General features: G+C 36.1%; 1 protein-coding gene across 2 annotated transcripts in view; it reads left to right on the top strand.

Annotated features, from left to right (window-relative positions):
* The first annotated feature begins 2,123 nt into the window (after positions 1 to 2,123).
* plekhf2 (pleckstrin homology domain containing, family F (with FYVE domain) member 2) overlaps positions 2,124 to 24,071 on the top strand; it is a 37,827-nt gene continuing 15,879 nt past the window's right edge. Inside the window, exon 1 of one of the 2 annotated variants that reach the window (XM_030157366.1) lies at positions 2,124 to 2,299. The gene's annotated coding sequence lies outside the window, so the exon portion shown is untranslated. Of the gene's footprint in view, positions 2,300 to 7,540; positions 7,694 to 24,071 lie in introns of those variants that run through there. The other variant, XM_030157367.1, reaches the window with a different exon arrangement.

The raw sequence follows: 24,071 nt of genomic DNA, 5'->3' as shown, positions 1-24,071 counted from the left end.
TTTCTACTTTCAAATATTACAAAATGACCAAAAAATAAAGACTGCATTTAGAATAAAGAGCTCTGAAGTTGTGTCAAAGATGCAAATGTATTGGATCATAATGGGCTGTCAAAATTAACGCAATAACGCGGATTAATCCATCATCATTATTAATCTGATTAAAATTTGAATTGTTTGACAGCACTGTTATAAAGATATGACCTTAATTTATTTATGCTGACAGGCCAGGAGATTTATATGGCCACTATAGGGAGTAGTGGGTCAGTCTGCCGGTCTCCCATGGTGATGAAAACTAACACCATAGAGCAGGGGTGTCAAACTCATTTTAGTTCAGGGGCCACATTCCCCCTAATATGATCTCATGTGGGCCGAACCAGTAAAATAACAGCAAAAAACGTAAATTTATATTATAATAATGTTTACATCTGCAAAGTTTCCGTAAAAATCTGAATAATACGAACAACTTGAAATGTCTTAAGAATAACAACTGCAGTTTTAATAATATTCTGCCTCAATTTATCAGTTTATCATTTACACATGTATGTTACTACCTCCATTACTATTACAAATACACAAAACATTTAGTAACAGGCACAATATTGGTAAAATTGCAAATACAGTGCTTCTCTTTAGACAGTTTCACATTGTTCATATTCAGGTTATTCACATTTTTTGTAAAAGGATAGCTTGTTAATGTAAACATTTTCATGTAATTTTACTTTTTTTACACTAAGGCAAAGAGAAAATTTGTAGTTGTCATTATTTAGAAGTTATTATAATAGTATTTTACTGGTTCTGACCCTCTTGAGATCATATTGATCTGTGTGTGGAACCTGAACTAAAATGATTTTGACACCACTGATTGTTAATTTCTTCAGTGTAATTTTTGCATTTCATAAATTCATCCCACGGGCCGGATTGGACCCTTTGGCGGGCCGGATTTGGCCCCCGAGCCCCCAATTTGGCCCGGGGGCCAAATCTGGCCCGCCAAAGGGTCCAGTTCGGCCCTTTGGTTGAATTGGTGAAAGACAAAAATTACACTGAAGATATTAACTATCACGGATGTCTAAATAATTTTAGGTCAATTCCATCTAAAGTGGGTCAGACCAGTGAAATACTATCATAATAAACTATAAATAATGAAAACCACAAATTTTTCTCTTTGTTTTAGTGTAAAAAAAAAAAAAAGAAGAAGAAGTAAAACTACACAAAAATGTTAACATTTACAGACTAGCCTTTTACAAAAAATGTGGAAAAACCTGAACAAATATGAACAACCTGAAATGTCTTGAAAGAATTAAGAATAATTGTACCAATATTCTGTCTGTTATTAAATGTTTTGTGCAATTGTAGATCCACTGTGATCTGTAAGTTGTAATGAACAAGTGAAAATGAGAAGCTGAGGCCAAATAATGGCATAAATTGTTAAAAGTGCACTTTTTTTCTGAACAAAATTTCATTTTGGTCATGGTTGTTTGTATTTTTCCACATTTTTTTAAAGGATGTAAAAATTTTGATAATATAATTTTACTTTTTTCACTCTAAAACATAGAAATTAGACATACACATTTTGGAATTGATGTTATTTATGTATTATTATGTTATTATTTTAATCATCCGGCCCACTGCAGGTCATATTGGGCTGTATGTGGCCCCTGAACTAACATGAGTTTGACACCCCTGCCATAGAGCCTTTGACCAAAGTGTCAGAAAGTGACCAGATGGAATGAGAACCACTAAGAAATAACTTTCAGAGTCAAAGAAAGTGACAAAAGTGATAAAAGCTAGAAGCACAGAGCTAAGCTAACAGAATTATAATATAAACTATCAGCTGATGCAACAGGTGAAGATTTAAAGACACACTGTTATTATTACTGACATTCAAGAAGCATGTATGAATTTTAGTTTGGAGAAGGAAAACAATGACTTTCATATTTTATTCAGTGAGTTATACAGTCTGTGGATACATAGTGCAGATTTGTTGGTGGTTTTGATAGTCCTACGTTTGTTTTGAGACGTGACTCCCCCCTGCTGTTGAGACTTTGGAATATAGGTACAACTCCCCCTTACAAACTGTAGACCTATCCCTTGATGGGGTGTATTTCCCTACTCTCCAGCGGGCCGTGAACGCAGCGCTGCCATATTGTTGTTGTATTTTCGGGGCAGCTGAGCGGAGTTTCCAGCTGCTGTCACTGTGGACTCTTTCTAAGGGGGGGGGACACTGCTTACCGACACTATCTGGAATACAACTAAACTGAAGTCACTGTAAAAGTTTCGGGACAGCGACAGGAGCCGTCGGGTGAGTAGTTTATCCGACTGAAAGTCTTCTTTGACTGGCTAAAGGTGGCTCGGTGGGTCGTTACTACTTTTCCCCATTCATGCTAACAGACGCTAACTTAGCTGTCTTACTCTGCACGGTACAAACTCTCCTGTTACTCCGGTAAAGTTTTGATGTGTAAAAGTATACTAGTACGCTGTTTGTGGAGTTTAAGGCGAGTAAGTAGAGATATTTGCTCAGACTGGAGGAGCAACAATTGAGCGGCTTTCAGGGAGAGTCGGCTAACTGAGCTAACTGCTAACGGGTACAAAGTTGGAGGAAAGCTGGAAAAGTGGTATCGAAGAGAAAACTAGAGAAGACATATTTGTACTGTTAAGAGAGAAAGTTTAACTTGTGTGGGTGTGAATTACATGTGTTGGCTTTTTAAGTCTAGGTTAAAAAGTCATCGCGGCTTGTTTACTTGGCAGGTCAGTAAACGCACCATTAATGCATGATTTATGTGTGGTTTATTGGGTTGAGTTTTGGTGTGTGGTTGGTGTGAGCAGACTACACCCACCTGTACCTGTCTGCACAGGTGACCTAGTATTACTCAGAGGTCCTACTGGAGGTAAATGTGAGATCCTGAAACTTTCTCTACCCTAAATGGGGAAGTTTGTCTGGACTTGTCTTTACTCTAATGATTTAGTCCATTATGACATGCCGTTTAACCACAGTTCTGTCTGTAATCACATGTTCATAGCAGCGTCTAAAGTGTATTCTTACATGTTAGAATGTAATTACAGATATACCCTCAGTGGCATTCTTAAAGTAGAAACTGTATATTTAAAGTCGCGTCCCAGATAGAGTTTATCTAAACTCTAAACGAAATGTCAGATGTCCACAATGGAAAACATTCATTAAAGCTGCATGATATGACCAAAATCTCATGTCCAGATGAGGATACATGTTGTAATATGGCCCTATGTTATTTTCACTTGACATAAAGGCTAGTCTCTTGAAAATAACCTCATGGAAAGGCTTGTTTTTTTATAACATTTTGTCACCATTTATTTAGAACCTTTGAACAAAATTTCTGTCTAACATGTAAAAGTGTAAAATATACATGTATGCAAGCACATTTTCAAGTATTTTTAGAAACTTACCCCGTATATTTGCAGTCATCTGTTAGGGGTGCACAGACATATCAAGTAAACATCAGTATCGGCCTATTTGCCTGACATTGTGTATCAACAAATGACATGTCACTAATGATGATGGGCAGTGTTTGTGTGTTGTGTTATGTTAAAGGGCATTGCATAGATTTAGATGGCTGACTATTCTAATAATAGTAACAATGTGACAAAAGCAGTAAAGACTGCAAAACAGAGCAGTTCTTTTCTATAGTGAACATTTACTTGTTTCCTCAGTATAAAACAATGAGTAGGCTAACAAATAATAACATAACCTATCGACTAAATATGTTTCAAAATTGGAATTGGTCCAGAGTTGCATACACAGAGCACCTCTTGTATCTGCAGTTGCATTTTTTCTAGTGATATTTGTAGATATTTGAAATTTATTTATCCATATTTTTACGAATCCATGTAAATTGTGACTGTGAAGAACTGAGTAACACCCATGTGCAGTATAACCTGTCTCTGCTCTGTGAACTTTGACATGTTTCGTTGTAGTCTGATGGTTTTCAGATGCCTCATGACTGGGTGGATTTGTGCCTTTAAGGTTGAGGTTGTTACTGTGGGATTAATCCTATTATCCATTTATAAACATGCCTCCCATTTTAGGGAAGGTATTTCCAGCCCTGCTCATGGTTTGGAAACTTGTTTGTATCATTCTGTTTTTCAATTTTACTGGTTCTGTAGACGTAGAGGTTTTTTTTTTTTTTTTTAAATGATCAGAACATTTCATTTGTTCATTTGCTTTGTAATTTTTTTCTTAAAATGCTCTGTGAGTGTGGCAAGTTTTTATAACAGTCAGAGCAATATAGTTTTAATCAGCTGAAATCTGAAAAATGTTTTCAAAGATTTTTGAAAACATGACAAATATCTGCTTCTCAGATATTCTGATGAACAAAATGTGATCTGAAGAGTCCATTATTGAATTACAAGGAGCTTTTTCTACATTTTTTCTAATAACGGAAATGATTAATACATAAGATAATTAGCTGATGAGTCATCTATGCACAGTGTTCTCACAATAGACTGTATGTTTTTTTACACGTTGTGTGCAATGAAATGTGGATGCTCTGACTATGTCTATTTGTTCTGTATTATTCAATGGTACAGTAAATGAATGTGTCAATAGATAAACATTCTGCTGGCTCTTACACAGTCAGAAAGAGGAAACTGTGGTTTAGAATAGATCTTTGTTCAAAGTGTGTTTGTTCGATGTGTTTATTATGATGTATATTTGCTCACCAGTTTGTGAACTAATATGGAATCCGATAGGTGATGTTCAGTAGTGGTTCATTTTCTCAAAATTCACTTAAAATAAAAGATGTTTTAGCACAATATGTTCAGATAAAGAGATCATCAGTGGGCATTTTACACCATTAGTTGTTTTGTTGTGGTCTCAGTAGGACCACAACAAACCATCTCTCTTCCTGAGCTTAATGGTCACCTTTTTCAACAAGAACCATATGTAAATTTCATTGCTTTTCAGGTAGTGTAAAGACTGATAACAGTGATTTGGATTTTTAAAGGTCCATATAATGATGATAGCTTGTAATAGGAAAAGGCTAATGGACCACTATTTAATATTACTCGACCTCTGAAAAAAATTGGGATCTTTTTGAAAATTATGTTGTACTTAGAACTAACACTGATAACTGCTGAACTGAGCATCTGAGTCAAGGTACAAAATGTATAAATTAACACATAAATCAGTAAATAAAATAATTATTAAACATCAAATTAACTGTTGCAAATCTTGGTTTTGTGTACTTATTTTTTTATTATTATTTTTTTTTTGCGATTATTTTTCATCAAAGTCTGCAGTTCTAGTTGTGAACGCTTATATTTTCCATCTGCTACAATCGGAGTCAATACTGATAGTTTGTAAAGCATCCTCAATGTTTCACATTAATGACACAGACAATTTAAAAATGCATTTTTGCACAATTTTGAACAGATATGATTAGACTATTTGGACAATTGGTAGATCAAATAATCACTAGCCTTTTCTATCTGTGATTCTGCCACATTTACATTAATTCCATAGCCTGATTTTTCTCATCCTCAAAAGTTTTTACACTCTAATGCAGCTCTAAAGTGTTTGTGTAAATTGAACTCACTGCACATTGGAGTTCAGAAGTTGCACCTATAGCTCACATACTATAGCTAAAATTTTTCCACTGTGTGAAGGTTTTTCATTACATCATTTCTTGAGCTGCAAAATCTACAAGTGGACTGAACACTTTTAGTGCAGAAACACCATATAAAGACTTAAATAACCTACTGGTCTCGCAGTGTTAATGCTACAAACCTATAACAGTGTTGTTGGTCATTCATGTACCGACTCAAATCAGAGACAAGTTTTAACTGCATATATAAATCACATGTAACCACAACAGAAAATACATGTGGAGAGCATTAAAACTAAATGAATGAGCTTGGATGTAATTGGTCCCAAGTGGACTTCTTGGGATGTTATTTATTTTCTGCTTTAGTTTTTCCATCGTGCGTATATCTGGCACTTTTAGACCCAATAATAAAAGAGAAATTGAGACATATTTCCGCTCAGGATATACCTCATGATGACTTCAGATAAATGCAAAAAAATTTTACTCTTGCTGTGAGCCTTCCCAAAATAAATGAATTTTTAATAAAATACTGGGGCCAAAAATAGGATCAAAATTGGGACAGGAAAAGCTACCCAGGTGTCAGTGCATTTGATCTTGAAACATCACTTGAAATGGTCTTATACACTGCTATAAATAAAGAGTCTGTGTTAAATTTGACATGCAGATAAATTTTCATGACTCTGCAGTCTCATTCCAGGTTTCGTGCATAACCCATCGTGACCATCTGCGTTAGGTGTGGAATCTGCCCATTTAAACACAAATAAATTGTGAGTGATTTTGTAACAGCGGTTATTTTTATGAAACACTCTGCCTTATAGATTTACTTCAATTTACAAAATGTACCTTGGAGAGAATAAAAAGATATTCTAAAAAAATAGTAGGCCTAGCACATAATTTTCGTGTCCTTTCTACCTTGGTTACGTCGGGGTAATCATTGCATACACAATCATCCGCGCACTGCTGGAACACTGACTAGTCATAATTTCTGGGGAAAACTCAGATATCACTGACTTGTCTGTGGATTTGCCTTGTGTAATAGTGTGGGTATTGGGGGGGGACCTGTAAGAAAAAGACGGGGGAGTTTATTATAGAAACCTGGCTTTTAGGTACCAGTTTCATAGAATCACCCATGTATTAAATAACTTTTGCACAACTGTAATGTAATTTCTAATACCTGACCTGGATGTATCGAATCCCTTCAGAGTTCTTCCGTTTAGTTTTTTACAGGTGAACAGGCTCCATTTCACACTTTGACCAAATGGGAATAAAAGACCCCTTTGAAGTCAACCATTTGAGGCATCTACACACAGATATCTGATTAGTTTAATTCCAGACTAATGTAAAGTGATTTTTTTCATTTAAAACATAATATTTTCTTCTATGTAGACCCCCTAAACCCCTGTCTTTGCACCCAAGTCTTTGACAAACACGGGGAAAACCAAAGATTTACACCTAATCCCTCTGAAAACCGAGGAGAACCTCCTACCTAGTGATGGAACTGCTCAAAAGGAGAAACATGTCAAGTTTCACAGTGTCACATGTGCAGCAGATGGGTTTTCTCACTTTATAGGTCTCACACGTAAAGGGTTTCAGGGACTGGAAGAGGGGTTTGGTTTCAGGGCGGGAAATCACCATCAGCTTAGTCAAATGGAAATAAAGAACTAACAGGGATCCTCTGATGATTGATTTTCAGTCCGTAAGCAAAGCAGCTGAAATAAATCACACACTTTTGCTAATCAGCCATTCACTCAGATGCATGAGCGGACTGTTTAGGTGTCGCGTTCCCTTTTATTCTGATCAAACTTGTTTCCTGGAGGGCGAGGCCCGGGTTAAATTAACCTCTTGTCAGGTTATTTTAATCCTCACCTCAACACCCTCCCGCCTTTCACTCGGCAAACACACACTCACAGACACACACCGGATATCTGTTCTGTTTCCTGACACTGTAATCCAGCCTATAATCCAGTCTGTCTCTGTTTATAAATGGATGCAGATTAGAAACAGAAGCAGAGCAGGTTATTAACTCAGGAGGTTAACTTTGACAGTAGAGGTGCTTATTAGTCTCGTTTAGTCACTGTGAGAAACAAACAACCTGCTCAGACGTAAGAACATTGAAGGTAAGATATTCCCAAGGGGAGCTTCACTTGATACATCCTGGTTTTGAGAAGCTATCGTATCCTATGACAACTGTAGTTTAACACATTGGTCAGCATTGAACCAGTAAATCGTGAAACTCTCTAAACATATTGATTTACTGAGTAGATGATGGAAGTAGGTACAGACAGAGCTCTCTCACTTCCCTCTGATCTTGGTGGAGAGTTTCACAAGTGCACACGAGAAAACAGCAACAGGTAAAGACACTTATGAGCTGAAACATGAGCGAGAATTTCACTTACTCTGGATAAGGGCATTTAGAGCAGTGAGTGAGATGGCCTGTCAATTGATCTCCATTACGTGTAAAACATGATATCTTAAGAATGGTTTGACAGAAGGTGGCACACATTTTCACTCGGAGGCAAGGATTAAGTGCAGGAGAAATTGATTGGTTTTGCTGTAACTTCTTTTCTGTTCGTTCTTATGAATAAAATATCTCAGAAATGTTTTATTACTTTACATTCAGCACAAATATTCACATCCACGCAATGGCAAAGTTATTTTTTGGTGGCTTAAAGTCAAAGGTTGTGACTTTATAAAGCACATTTGCATGAACATTTTATGATGCAGAGGTAGCGAACTGACTGATCTGACTGAACTTCTGCTGATTTTAATAATAAACCACTGCAACGGAATTCACGATAGAGTGCAATGGTGCATAAATATATTTTCTGTACCATTTCTTGTTGGAAACCAGTAATTTTTAAGATGTATATACTTGATAAATCATAACTTTATTTGTGTTACATTTTAAATATTGTAAGAATTACATAAATTAGCCAAAACTGGTGCGTTTAGGTGGAATTAACAAGAATATTTTTCTAGATTCAACTTTGACTACATTTATTAGAACAAAATGGACATTCAGAACTGTCTAAAACCTTTTGTTGGATGTTTATTCACATGAAAATCCTGTGTATTTGTTGACATTGGAGAATTTCAAAATAAATTCATTTTGAGGCAAGTAAAAGTTGATTTTGGGCAGGTAGAATTTAAAAGCCAAATAAAACCCAGAATTTGTCATCCTTGGTACATTTTATTACCACTATTAAATTATACACATTCATCACTGATCTGAATTTACCTACTAAACTGTAAATATGTAGGCTAGTAAATTGTGTGTGTTTAGCCCAAGCAGTTCCATAAATGGATTTTAATATTCTTGACTGAAACTTGTGGAATGTGCTTAATCGTAAATATGACAGCAGGATATTACAGTTTTATTTTTATAACATGATTTGGTCAGTGAGACATAAGTTTGAGTCAGATATCGTGAAAAAACTTCTTATCTGGAAATACTGAAAAGATAAATAAAAATAGCCTGTTGAATTATTTTATTTATTTATTTATTTTTTACGATTATTTAGTTATAAGTTTCAGAATTATTGATTGACACAACTGATGATGGTAACATTTACTACATAATTACACATGTAACACAATTAGATTACTTTGCATAAACCACAAGCCACAGGATGTCTGTTACACTAATAAAAGATCAGTAAAGTAATAATAATTCTTGACCTAAAATGGAGACTAGTGTAACATCGAAGTACCTACTTTACACATCTACACTTCTCGTTTTCATATCTGACATTTCTTCGCTCAACATTACTCAACAGTCATTCAATTCACAATGATTCACAGCAAGTCACAGTTTTACTTCCTTTATTTTTTCCTAAACCAAACCCAGAGTTTTCGTCTTTAAAGTCAGACACTACTACAAAGCCTGGCTTCCAATCTGTCAACACAGCGTGGTTTGTGTTGGTATATATGACCAGAGAGGCTTGTTTACGGTCATTGATTCCACTGTTTTAATGAGCAGCAGCTTATTTGTTTGTGTACAGTATTTGTTTGATTTTACATACAGCACATCTGCAGAGAGAAACGGAAACTGCACATGGTTTATGAAAACGCAGCATGAAACTGAAAAAAATTCTTGCTGGAAATGGACAAAAAACAAAAAAACACAGGTACTAATAATTTTGTACCTTAAGAAAAACCTGGCAACTACTTTCATGGTTTTGGTGTTATTTGGGTTCTAACATTTTCCCTAAATTTGTGCAAGGTTTGGTGCATATATGTGGAAGCCCCTTTTTCACCAAAAATGTATAATTTAGAATCGTTTTGGACCCTTTTTTGTTATGGGTACAAAAATGTGGAAAAGCATCTAAATCAAATTCTGCTGAAGTGCAATGGGGACAATCATTAGACAGAGGAAAACCCATGTAGTTATTTTTGATGCTCTGCATATTGATGCTATGGATTTGGCTTTAGGTGGTCCCAGAATGGCCTGGATGTGCCACCTAAACCCTGACTACTATATTTTAACAAACACAAAATTAGTTTGTACTTTTTTCTTTTAGCTTATTTGCAATATTAGACACTAAAAGCAGTTTTGTAATTTAAATATTGACATTTTAACTACAAGCTGAAGTTGTCTGCTAATATAATACTGATATAAAAGTATGTGAAGCACTCACTGGCCCTGAGAGTTACTCATTAGGTATTCAAATTTAGCATTAAATGAAATTAAAACATATATGATAGTTTTTTAGCATTCCAGTCAGTGCTATAAAAATATTTAAGTGCATTACCTTGTCATAAATAGTACCTCAGCAGTGCTTATTTGGTATTTTTTATTTTATTTCAGTAATTTTATTTTTTTTTGCCATTTGACTGATTAGTGTTTAATATCAGTGCTTTACCTGAACAGATAGATTTAATGAGACTCATTTAAGGAATTGAAAATTATTTAATTTAACATTTACTTTCAACAGATTCGCCAAATGTCAGATCACTCATTTCCAGGTCTGGAGGTGCATATGGTGTTAATGGTGGGTTTCAGCAGGTGCTGCAGCATGGTGATATTTAAATCAGACTGATTAAACCTCATCTGAAGAGTAGCTTTGCCCAAAATCTGTTTCCTGTCAGCAGTGCTTTTATTCACACAGGATTAATAGAAGTGTGGCAGAGAACATACAATTTCAGGAAAATTGTCAAAGTACACACATTAATACTTACTCTGGTGTTGGCTTTTTTAATTTCCACCAAAATTGCAATGATAATTCATCACTTTGAAGCAAAAATGGCCAAACTTTGCAACTTCTCTAATGGAGTCTTAATGCTCTTCTTTACCATTTGATGATGATCCTCATTGGATTTTTTTTGTTGCTTTTTAAACACTTTACTTGTGCCACAGGGACATAATAAGTGCTTGGCCTTCTGGAATTGGACATGGACATTGGACAGTCCAGTTTGGCAGATAAAATAACACTTTACATAACATTTCTTGCAGTCCGAGTTCCCACATTTGTTCCCAGTTTTGTTTCTATTTCTAGCCAAATAACCAGAAAAAAACTCACATATGCACTCTATGGTGATACATGACTGTTATTTTGTTGTTTTTGTTTAATGAAAAGTTATAGAGTGGGAAGCTAGATTTAAGTGATCCCATGATGTTAGATTTTGATGAGTTTTGAATTTGTCATATTTCAGAGGGACTGTCAGATCATGCCCAGACTTTCCTTCTGGGGTCTCTTTCCTTTATCAGTGGGTAATGGAGAGGATTACATTCAGAGGTGTTAATACTTAATGTCTCTAGGCTAACATATTTGTTCAAGTTCATGTAAAGTAATTCTTGAACATATTCATGCACTAAATTCATCTGTTTCAGTCTGTGTTAATATGCAAAGTTTGTGTAATGTAATATTTTACTGCTGTTGAAGAAATAACGAAGTGAAGTAATGACTTTTGAGAGTGCAGAATTAGTATAAACAAGTCTGTGGTCCAGTTCTGAACCATAAGATGCAGTGAGTTTGAGTCATACAGATGCTGTAGAGTTACGTGAAAGTGTAAAACCATTTGGGGTTTGTTGAAACTTCCAACCAGACAAATGTGGCCACAGTTTGTGTAATGAATGAAACACCGCAGTGTCACAGGTGTTCAGTTAAGAGAATGTGGACTAATGTTGATTTCATCAGCTATAGTCAAAATATTATGATAATATGGTGTAAAACTATGCAAAAGCATAGAATTTCTTGGTACTGAACAAAAAAAAGCTATCAACATTTTTGAAGTGGCGAGTAAATTGTAATTCACATATTGGTTTGTTGTTCTACTTCAAAAGGTCATCACATAATCCCCCAGCCCTTGTATAAAGGACAAAGATTAGATCAATTCCTCCATGAAGCCATTTCACAAAGCCTGTTTTTCTGAGGAACAAATTCCCCAGATTTCTAAACTGCCAGCTTCAGTCTGCAAAATGATAGTACAGTCTACTCTCATTAAACCGCCCGCCGTTATACCGCCATTTTCGCTCACCGCCGACCAAAACCATTGCACAGAAATCCCCAATGCATTATTCCATTAGCTACCGCCATTTCCGCCTATCGCCATCCGCCAGCCCAGTTCCATGCACAAACAACACTTATACCATTGATTTCCCGACCGTTATACCGCCAGCGTGATTGCCATCGAGTACACATAAATTTGAACAATGCACTGAAACAAATGCGCCAGACGCTGATCGCGACAAGCTACGAGTAGGTCTACGGAACGGCCATCGTTCATTTATCGCAGAACACTCAGTAGGTCAGGATGTCGGGAAGAGGACGTGGGATTAAGCCAAAGCCTCAAGATGATGGGGTGTCATTTCCCGACACGGTATAATAATGCTTAAAATGTTTCCCCACTTTAAATGATCCCTTACAACATAACAGAGTCAAGATTTATTTAGAAACGCAATTAGAACGGGTTAACGGAGGCAGCATAGACATCATATAGTAAAGACATGCACATTATGGACGCAACCCGTTGTAACGCCATTTTCGCTATACCGCCAATTTGGCCGTGAACGGAAGTTGGCGGTATAACGAGAGTAGACTGTATCTTGTTTCCTGGTTTTACTTTCTTCTTGTTTGTGGCTGATACTATTTAAGATGCACCTGCAGCAGAAAAAGTGCAGGTTTATGTTGGGATGTCAGTTTTCTGGTCGTAGCTTGTTAACAGCGGTTGCAGACTCCAGCTGTCTTTACCCCTTGGCCAACTCTGGTCAGAGGTGTATTGGAATCGTTTTGTCGTCTGTCTGTCTGACCATTCTGGCTGAGAGGTATTAGTGCGCAGCATGTTATGTTCTGAATAGCAGTGAATGAGTTTGAGCTGATTTAAAAATATCCGTAAGTGCACACGGGAACAGCCAAAAAGAGGTGGAAAGAGTGCAAACTCAAGCCAAATTCGGCGTCATAGCTTGCTGTTACCTGTCAGGTTATGTTCATTGGAAAAGCTCAAAGGTTGATCTGCTTCACACTTGAGTTCAGCAGAATGAAGGAAACAGATGGAGGTCTGTTCAGACCACATTCCTGCGAAACGCCATCCTGTCAGTCCTGTTCTGAACTCACACTGAGCTACAAAACGGTGCCACTTCAGGTTGTTAGCATGGCTTTAAAACCACAGAGCAGGAACCCTCCTCAGTCTTAGGTTATTGGCTGCTAAGTCATTAAATCCACTGCCTGCTGACTACTTTTACCAGCCAGTTGGCCTTGTTTCACAAAACTGTAACCAGTTTCTTCTGTGATTATAGTGTAGATTAAAGTCACGACTTTTATAAGTTGTTACTGACACTAAGTTCTACATATTTCTGAAAATCTATGCAGTTATTTTTATGTTTCCTTATGATTCAGATCAGAAACATTGTTGTGTGGTGTGGTTCATGTGACTCTAAACTCCTTACTGAAGTTCAAAGAAATGAAAATCCTGGATTTAGATGAGTGAAATACTTTCTTATACACCATGTTACACTGAATGATATGTACATGAATGTGATTTTATTTTTACGGTCCTCAATGACTGCTTGAGCATAAATTCATAGGATTTGACATCGAAATAGGTTAACAATGTAGAATGTGATGTATGTAATATTTCATGGGCTGCAAATGTAGAGGATGGTTTTGGCAGTTCAAGCCGTAACTTATTTTTTTTTCCGTGGGTGTGTTGGTTTGTGATATGAGAGCATAGCTTGTAGGAGAGGCACAGTTCACCCACATACAAAGAAATGTACCTGGCTGTAGGGCTGCTGGATGTGACGGAAACATTTTTGCACTGATTTTACAGGAATAATAAAAGAGCTGCATCATCTTCCTTATGCGAAATACAACAAAATACAAGGTGTTCAGTACATGTCATGTTGTTGGTCCATTGTTTGCAGCTTTTTGTGTCCTGGAGTATTCAAGTTTCAGTCTGAATACAACAGCACATAAAGACAACTGTGCATCTTCAGTTTAATTACAACATTTTGGTTCAGATAATCTTTTCCAAAATGATCTTTGTCAGGGCTGCTACTCAAGAAAGTAATGTATTAGAAAATAGTGCATTCATTTAGTTACGGTATTTAGTCTCAGTAGAAAGGATTGTGTTTATTTCTAGCATTAGTCTTGCTTTTTCATTGTTGTCACTAGAGGCCGATTGATACTAGATTTTTTTTAAAGGCTGATATAATAATATTAAGATACATATCTAACTGGAAACTGTCCCTACCTGAGGAAAAATCAACCCTGTTTTTACTGCATTACACTGTATCTGTGGATCCTTAAAAAGTCTTACTCTTAATTGTCCTAAATTAATGCCTTGATTATCCATAAAATTGATAATCAACCCTTAAATGTGGTGCTCGAAGATCTTAAAAATTCCACAGATGCAATAAAGGATATTAGCTACTATAATTGCTCTGTAAATCATTTTATCATGGTTCAGGTATGAGTTTTAGTAGCTTGAACGTCAGTAGCAGAAACATTAGTCATAGAGGACTGTAAGTATAACGTTAGCCGTATTGAAACATGGTTAAGACTGGTTCAACACAATAACTATGAGGCCTGTTCTACTGTCATTTATGTGAATTTAAGGTTGTAATTCTGAGAAAAGACATCTTGAAAAATGTTTTAAAGTGTTTTAAATAAATTTGGCTTCCTCAAACCTGCAGATACCTTGTATTAGAAACTAGATAAGTGTTGAACTAAGCATCAAAGTCACAGTATTTAAAACCTTAGTACCTAATTAAAACCTTATTACCTAATTTATTAGGTTTTGGTAATTGAATAATTGTTTTTGAGGGTTTTTTTTTTCTTTTTTTTTTTTCTTTGTTTTTAAAGAAAAAACAGTGCATTCTTAAATGTCTTGGAGTCTAGTTTATTAAATATGAATATCTTCTATTTTCTTTGTTCCTCTGAAGCTGTAAATTTAATATCTTTGAGTTATGGACCAAACAAAAAATAAGAGGATCTTACTTTTCACTATTTTCTGATCCAACACATTAACTAGTCAAGAAAATGGTGGACAAATTATTCAAAAATGAAATTATACCTTAGTTGCATCATTGAAAATTTTGCATTTTCACATAATACATGACAGTTAATGTCATAATATAAAAAAAAAAAACAAAAACAAAAACACACATTTTACATTTTGACATAAAATGTAAACCTTAAACAAATAAATTATAGATGTAAGCAAGATGTCTTGAAGTCATTTTCTGTGCTGTACAAAATAATAGTGGATAAATGGATGCGAAGGGATCTGAAGTGCTATTAACGCAACCATGAGTGGTGGAGAAAATGGGATGTTTTTTCCTTTTCATGTGGTTTACAAGGTAGATGTGTGCTGCATATGTCCTATAATGATAAGAAACACCCTGCATCACTGAGAAATTTTTGTGAGAATCTACCTCAGTCATGTCTTATAGACTGACCTTCGTAACACTATCAGATGATGAAAGACATAAAAGTCAGCAGGGTCCAGGACCTGTGCTGCTGGGTCAAAGAAACCTGTGACACATGTTCCTTCAAAGTCTTCACTACATACATTTTATGAGTCGGGACAGACATGGATGTAAACTGCAATTTGGCTGCTTGGCAGATGCATACAACCACAAAACAGTAATTCTAGTTTTTAGCATTTCGGTTACATTTTTCTTCTAAAACGGTCCATGTTAAATGGGTGTTTTCACATTCCCTTCCCATGTAATTGTGCATTTTGTAGTTTCTTTTTTGCATTTAGTGACATCCCACTGAAAGCAAAACCAAATGAAAGCCTCCTGTTGATTCGTCTCATTCACGAAACAAGTGCATTTTATTTTTGCCACGATGCAATTGCTGTGCAGCCTCATTTCATGCCTCGAGTTTAGAGTTAATTGCAAGTGACATGAAAGGATTTATCGTCTTTTTAAGTAGACATTCACGTGTAATGAGTGCAAGTGTGATAGTCCAGCAAATCAAGAGGGGATTCTTACTGTTATCACTCTGCTTTTGTTGCTTTGCTTAATGTGTTTAAAATCTGCTGAATGAGCAAGAACTAGAGGAGGGGAATTGGATAGCAACTAATTATGTCCTACGATTCGGAAGGACATATTCAGCAATTAGTCATCCTCATACTTTTGCAAATATAGCTAGTGCATTTACAGTTGCCATGACTTGGTGCTTAACCTACGTTGAGAACAATTTTATTCATTGTTTTCCTGAGTTCCTTGACCTCAGCCTAATCTCTGCAGACAACATTGACCTGGAACAGACTGAGTAGAATCTGCACAATTTTCAGTTAAATATATTTACTCCAGACATTAGACAGGTGAATTCCCACCCCTTCCTCTCAGCAGTTTGGTGTAAAACTGAAGTACCAGAAAATGAAGTTGTGAAATTAGTCTACACACCCAAAAATTGCGGAAGTGACCTAATTCTTGGGTGGCATGTTTGTGTACTTTATAGCACTTCTGCCTCCCAGCTAGGAGGTTGCATGTTTGAATCCCAGTTGGACCAGAGTCTTTCTGTGTTGAGTCTTTCATATTCTCTCCATCATCTGGAGTTGGTCCCCAAGCACCTTCAATGGTGATGATTCAATGATGCTAATGCTAGGTGCTTTTTTGTATTAGAATGGGTAAAATGCATGCAGACACCAAATTTCCCCATGTGGACAAGATGTGTGAATTAATTCCTTTCTTTTATCTGTGGAGGCTGGTCAGAGCCAAGCTCAGAGGTAGGTGATGGGACCAGAAACTGTTATCATAACTTTTTCATGTCCTTTATGTTGATAATTGTCACAATAAATGTCAAATCAGTATATCATGAAGATTAAAAGCTGATTTTTGGTGAAAATTTGAAGAAACCTGACATCTATACTTGGTTTTAAATACTCATGAAAGACTCAACAAAATAATAAAACTCACAGCAACAACAGAAACCATTAAAATGACAAAGAAGACATAAAACACATTACACTTTAGAAATAACATAAAAGTTGCAACAACACAAAAGTGACAGAAAAGACAAAAATGACAAAACATACCAAAATGAATTAAGTCCAAACTACACCTGTAGTGTAGGATATTGTACACGGGATTTCACAGCATTAAAATGAGACAAATCTAAGCTGTTATTCAACAAGATATAGAAGAAGTACGTTTTTAAATTTATATATCTGTTAACACATTGTCAACACTAGTAGTTGTTGAAATGATGGTCTGTGTTGAATGGTGACGTTCCCTCTCAGATTGCATTTTTCCCAGGCTGAAAACAAAACACTGACACTTCAGGAAGATAAACTGTAACATCTACCCTCTTTTCCCACTGAACCTCCACAAACCTGAGGCTCATTATCTGTTTTTACAGAGATAAAGTGTGCAAACAAGCAATTATTTTGGCACTCTACTGTGGATGTTGAGCTAAAGCTGCAGCTAGATTGTCGGGGAGGGTGTGATAAGGCTTTTTCATTTTCAGCACTGATTGTTGGTAATCAAGGACATGACTGCAGGAAAACTATAAATCTCCTTTTTACCTTTACAGTCCAATCTTCTTTCAACAATAGACTATTTAGTCTGTTTTTTTTTTGTTTTTTTTTAATGAGCCTAATAACTAAATATGCCACTAAATGTACCACCTGCATTTAAAGGATTAAAAATCTGTTTGATTTTTAGAAAATTAGAATTTAAAAAAAAAAAGGATCTTGAGTTTCCTGTTCCTGCATTTCAAAAAAGTCTTGGCCTGTATTTATTCTAAAATTCAATTTAATTTAACACTGCCTTGTTTCTCTCCCTCTTAAATCCGACTCCTCTTTTTATCTTGTTAATGAGAGTGACAAATACATTAATTGAGCTGAAGTGTGATATAATTAATTAAAAATGCAGAATATTGAATTTGATGATCATTCCTGTTTTAATTTGTGTACGTAAATAATAATATTAATATTAATAATAATAGGCCTAATTAATAATAATAATAATAATGCTCCTAGTGAACCAGAAGATGTCATTTTTAGTTTCTTCTGTCACTGCGCTGTAACTTGTGATGATGTCTGTGTTTCATTGTGCATCAAAAGCTGAACAAAAGCCTGACTCTTGTGTAACTGTGCAGAGGGAAAGAAAGGCTTCAGATGAATGAGGTCGTCGAGTTTGTCTTCTTCTTCTTCTATAAACGGGGTTGAATGGAGCTGAAAATGTAGTGCAGCTTGACCATTGTTGCCAAATTTTGCAGCCCCAATATCAGACTGTACATTTAGGATTGGTTCTGTAATGAGGAGGATTCTACTGTAGACAGTGGGGTAACTGTTATATTTGTAATATATTTATTCAGCCATTTTTGATATTGCTGAGAACATTTCAGATCAAAACTGATGTATTGATACACCATGGCTTGTTTATAAAGGAGGGTGATACTGAGGGGCTCATCTATCCCTGAGGCTTAGGTCCAGCTCATTCAGTTAACAATTTCACACTGAATAATTCCATGTGTCGTACAAATAGAAAATGAAGTCTTTCATGAAACTCATCCGGCTCGTTCCCAGTGAAGTTGAAATGTAAATCCTTCTCCCATGAGGATTTAAACACCTCCAAAGAATCCTTTTGACAGTCCATCCTCTAAAGCATTCACAGGGGAAAAGTGGCTGAGAAATGATTAATATTGAGCTTTAATTAGTAATTGATAGAAAGTTCAAGCCACTTCACAGATTCAGTTAGTATTTCATACAAAAATCACATGAAATATAAATTATATGTGCAACCTCGTCTATCATATATGATGGGAAATTAAACATTTTGCTGGTTTTGGAAAAATTTAAAGTTTAGGTTTTTAAAGCTATAGTTTTACTTTTTGTACATTTCATATGTTTGATTGGTTGAAACAAGCACCTGGTGAATCACTTTAAATAAATAAATAAATAAAAAATAGTGAATAGTAATCTGAAATGTAGTTTACTGGTATGCACTACATGTGTAGTCTATTGACAAAGGGCTGAGTGTTGTGAAAAACATTTCTAGCTAATCTTTTCGTGGATCAGTTTTGTCTATGTTAGGTTTTCAGATTTTGAGCTTTTCTTTTGCACCTGAAAATGTGTTTACAACAGAACCATACCACGCATTGGAGCTGTCTGTGTGTAATAATGAAAATGTAAGAAAACTGGATTCACTGTTTGTACTGACACTGATGAAATGTATCTTAGGAACTGGCTTTTTTTTTTTTAATTAAATATCTTGCATGAAGTTGTTATCAAGATGGTGCCTCTGATGGCTGCTTCGGTACTGAGCTCTCTATTACTCTGTGTGTTATTTTGTGTTATTGTTTTTGTGTGTGTGTTTGTGTACTCAAACCCCTCACTTTCACTTGCACCATTATTATAAGTAGATACCTCTATCTTTAGCTGTAGAGTTTAGCTATATGTAGAGTTTTTCTTTTACTTTTTCTTCTACTTTTCCTGCTACTTTTCCTTAAATTTTGTATTTATCAAGACATACAACAGCTGGTAGGAAAGAATTCCTTGTATGTGCTTTTGTATTTGGTGAATAAAGCTGGTTCTGAAATAGGTTTGCATATTTAATCAAATTTCAACCAAAATTGCCATATGAGCCTGTTCAGTAAAACAAAAGCAATAGGCTGCAAAGTAAAGGTCCAGAATTGAGACTTACGCTAAACGAACTGCAGAAATGAGAAAAAAAATATAACACATCTCTGTTGTCTGGTGGCATTTTCAATTCACTGGACAGAGAGAGGAACTGCATAAAACACTGTAAGTGAACATCACAGTATTTCTGCATTTGTTTTTGACAGTTTTGGTTTGTATGTTTTGAATTGAGCACATGTCAAAATGAGAAATCTGCACATTTTTACTTTATTACCAAGCAAGAAGATCACAAAACAGAACAGTACCCACAATGTTCACCACTTTTTCACCGAATCATGCAGCCCTGGTATTAAATGACAAGACACTATAAATAATCAAAGCTAAGAAAATCCTAAATCTTAATATTAGAATCTCCCTGACCTTCTATGATTTCCTGTTCCCTTAAATCAAAGTAGTTGTAAGACTTTCCCCGCGTTAAGTTTTCCTCTGAAACTTTCTTACTGTCTGCTGATTTCTGCTGACGTCAGCCTATCGCCTTAAAAGGAGCAGATTTTTGTTTAATCACAGCGTTTGGAAACAGCTGAGGTCACAGGGGAGCTTCTACTGGAAATGACTGTTTAGACTAGTTACTCTTCGCTGATCTAACGGACCTAAAAATAAAGACATAAATGCTTTGCGGTTAAAGAGTCAGTGACCTCTGTTGTTAGGTTTTAGTACGTTTTGTTGAATCATTTTCATCTTTTGTGCATTGGGTTTTATAAAACTGTCTTATACTGAGATTCAAGTGATAATTACCTCCTTTCACCAGACCTGACATTTGTGAATATGATCTGTTGGCAGTAACACGTCTCAGTGCAGCAGAGCAGTCATTTATCAGGTGCTCTGTTATTACTCTGATTATTACCCTGGATCTGCCATCTGCTGCCGGCTCCTCTGGGTTTTAATCTGCTGAATGCACTTTTGACATTCTCTTTTTCCCTCAGAGCTGATTTCTAATGTGACTGGAGGCTGTTTTCTCTGACCGTAACTTGTTAAAAAGGCCAGGTCAAGTTTAGAGAATGAATAATCAAATGAGGGAAATTATTGGTCATGTTAAAGAAGTTCAACATCTTTATTTCACACACAGTAACAACTCATTTCTAGTTAAAAAGGACATGTTATGTAAATGATTTACTAAGAAAAACAAATGTAAAATGTCAAAAATAATGATAAAGAGTAATTAAAATAATAATAATACAACTTATTTTATCAAGTGTCAAGTGTCAAAATATCTTACTATGGAGCCAATAATGATGGTTCCTCATTTTGTTTAGGATTGTTATCATCATCATCATCATCATCATCATCATCATCATCATCATCATCATAATAAGAAATTAAAATGTAAATTAAAATGACTCCTCCAAAATCAGCTAAATTAATTAGTCATTTTCACTGATAAATATATAAAATATACTCTTTCTATCTATTTTTTATAAACCAGATTATCTTTTTCTGGCTCTGGAAAATATGCACAGTAGTAGACATGTAAATACTGTTTGGTCCTGAAATAACCGTTCAGTTGCTCTTTTAAAGCCTTTTTTCATTTTTCATTTTATGCATAATACAGTTTGCAGTATGAAGTCAGTATGAAACTGGGCAGATGATAAGAAGTGGTGTTATCTTCGCTGTGTAGCCAAAGTCCACCAGAGTTCAATGGCTGAAAGATTGCACACAGGGTCAGAATTTATAGACATTGCAATGAGCTTTAGTAATTATACTCTATGGGCCAGATTTACTATACACAGATGCAATCCTTTGTTTAGGAATTTTCCAAAAAAAGTTGTAAGTGTAAAGTTAAAGCTGGAAACAACTCATTTTAGTACCTGACATTACTGCATGTACATCTGTAGGAGATTCTGTATCACAGTGCAAATTTCAGGGCTGTTTGAGGAATTGTGCAACACGATGAATGGGTAATTGCAGCATTATTTAACACAAAAGAATCAGAATCGCCTTTATTCACCAAGTATCTTCAAAAGAATACAAGGAATTTTCCTCTGTTTTTCAAAAATGCGCTCTCTCTGTACAACATAATAAACAAGTACTTAAAAAAATGCAATTAAAACTGAGTTTAAATACGTAAAAACATTTAGTGCAAAAAAATGTATAAAAATTTAAGTCAAGTAGTGCAATTAAAAAAATGTGCAATTGAAAAAATGTGCAAAGAGAAAGTAAGAGCAGACAACAGGTTTAGGTTGTACATGAGGTATATGACTTACTGTTATATTGCAGGTTTAATTGTTCATCAGTGTGATTGCTTGGGGGAGGAAACTGTTCTTGTGCATGCATGAAAGACCATGTATAGCACATTTTGCTTCTGCCATGACTGTGACACAAGCAAAGGCTGTCCCTCTAAGAACAGTGGGAAGAAGTAAGAGAGAATTTGGTAGTCTCTGATATCCACACCAGTGCTGTAGATCAGTCTGGCACCATCCACTGTCGTACTGAAACAAAGGGTAAAGTATCTGGGTTGTTTGACTAGTTCTTGGGTAGCGCTGAGCACAGGATGTTGAGATGACACAAAACAGTGTTGGGAGAGAAGTTGTTTTGCTGGTACATGTGTGCACAAGAAACCACATTGTGACATTAAAATTACTAAATCCCCACAAAAGAAAACAGCAAAATATGTCAATACTTGCCATTTTCAGGGTGATGTAACTCAGATGATTTTGTTGTTCTTTTATGTAGGGGGAAGTACTTACAGAAATACAATAACACACAGATAGAGGAAGGAAGGCAGAGTTCAATTATTGAGCATTACAGTATTTCCAACAAGAATTTTCTCCACACAGGCTTATTTATTTCAGTGATAGAAGAAGCTGTTATCAGAATATACTGATTATAAAACAGCCCACATTTTCACCTGCTGTTGTGCTTCCAGAATTACAATAAAAGCCTGTGCCCCATGTCCTTATCTGTTGAGTTTTTGCCCAGTCTGGATCAACTATAATTTTCACTACTCATGGTAAATTCAAGTGAACAGGCCATGTCTATTTTCATAGTTTTGTGTCTTGTTGGTAAATGATCGACCAATCTGTACATTCCCTTTGGCACTTTCTCCTGGATAGTTTGTGCTGCTTGGGTAAATCTGGCCATATATGTCCTCAAGTTTATCCCACCATATTGATCCATATCCTGTGTCTTCTCTGGTTTTTAGTAGTATTGCAATATGTAGCCTATTGGCACAGATTTTCGGACAGTTTTGCAACGTGCAAGTTCAGGACCGATTTGAACCTTATTACATGTACTTTAACAGGTGTGAACATGAGCTCAGTTTACATACCATCACCTCTCACAACAGATTAAGCTTTAATCTCTTTATCTGTGGTTCCACTCGCACCATGGCTGTGTAATCCAGTGTATACTTGTACATAGACAGGATGTTGTTGACACATCAGGGCAGGTCAAGCTGTTAACAGGAAGAAGAAGAGCCTTAGAGACTAGATCAGACTGTCCTGTTTTTTTTTCCTCTGTCCTTTCTGTATGCTTTATATGAAACACAGGTGAAAGGTGATCCTTTCACTTTAGAGCTCATTTATATAATTTTCCATCACAGCAGCGTCTCAAGAAAAACCTGTTTGGAATGATTATTGTGAGCATGTTAACATATCTGAACCTGCTCTAGGCTTTTTGCTATTAACATTCTGAGACGCCTCATTGACTCTTAATGTTACTTAAGTTTTCACACTGCTGGTTCAGGCTGCTCTGAACAAGAAACAACCTCTACTACTACAGTCTTTAAAGTAATTTAATATTGGAGGTAGGGCTGCACGATTTTGGCCAAAAATAAGTTCCCAATTTTTTTCCTCTAAAAACTCGATTTTTCGATTTCGGGGTAAAACTACAAAAGACAACAGAAGTCAGCATGTCATTTTTGTGAGCAGCCCACAATGCAAGGCACTGCTCCCTACCTCAAATCTGTGATGGTATCATGTGATGGGCCCACAGAAGTGATACCGCTGGAAGTCAGTGACAGGTATCAGTCATGCGTGTGTGTGGACCACATAATATTAATGATCCCCATGTGGTTATATTTAAACTGGGGGATCCGTGCATGGAAGAGACCGACCTAGGTCATGCTAGAGGGGTTGTATCTCTGGTCTGGCTTGGTAATGCTGCAGGATTCCCCTGGAGCTGGTGGATGTGGCTGGGGAGGGGGCTGTCTGGGCTCCTCTGCTGAGCCCCCGCGACCCAGACCTGGATTAGAAGAAGGCAGTACGGTATGGATCTGTGCGGGACAGCCTAAGATGAGTGATCCCCATGCAGTTATATTTGAATTGGGGGATCTGTGCGTGAAACCACAGCTTACATTGGTATCACTACTGGGGGCCCATCACAGGTTTAATGTCCATGGTCAATATACAGACTTCTGTGAAAGACCGCTCTCACAGATAGGAGGAGCCTATGGTAGCCCACAGGCGA

The sequence above is a fragment of the Sphaeramia orbicularis genome, chromosome 16 (assembly GCF_902148855.1).
Source record: "Sphaeramia orbicularis chromosome 16, fSphaOr1.1, whole genome shotgun sequence".
Taxonomy (NCBI): domain Eukaryota; kingdom Metazoa; phylum Chordata; class Actinopteri; order Kurtiformes; family Apogonidae; genus Sphaeramia; species Sphaeramia orbicularis.
This window is presented reverse-complemented; position numbering and strand designations above follow the sequence as displayed.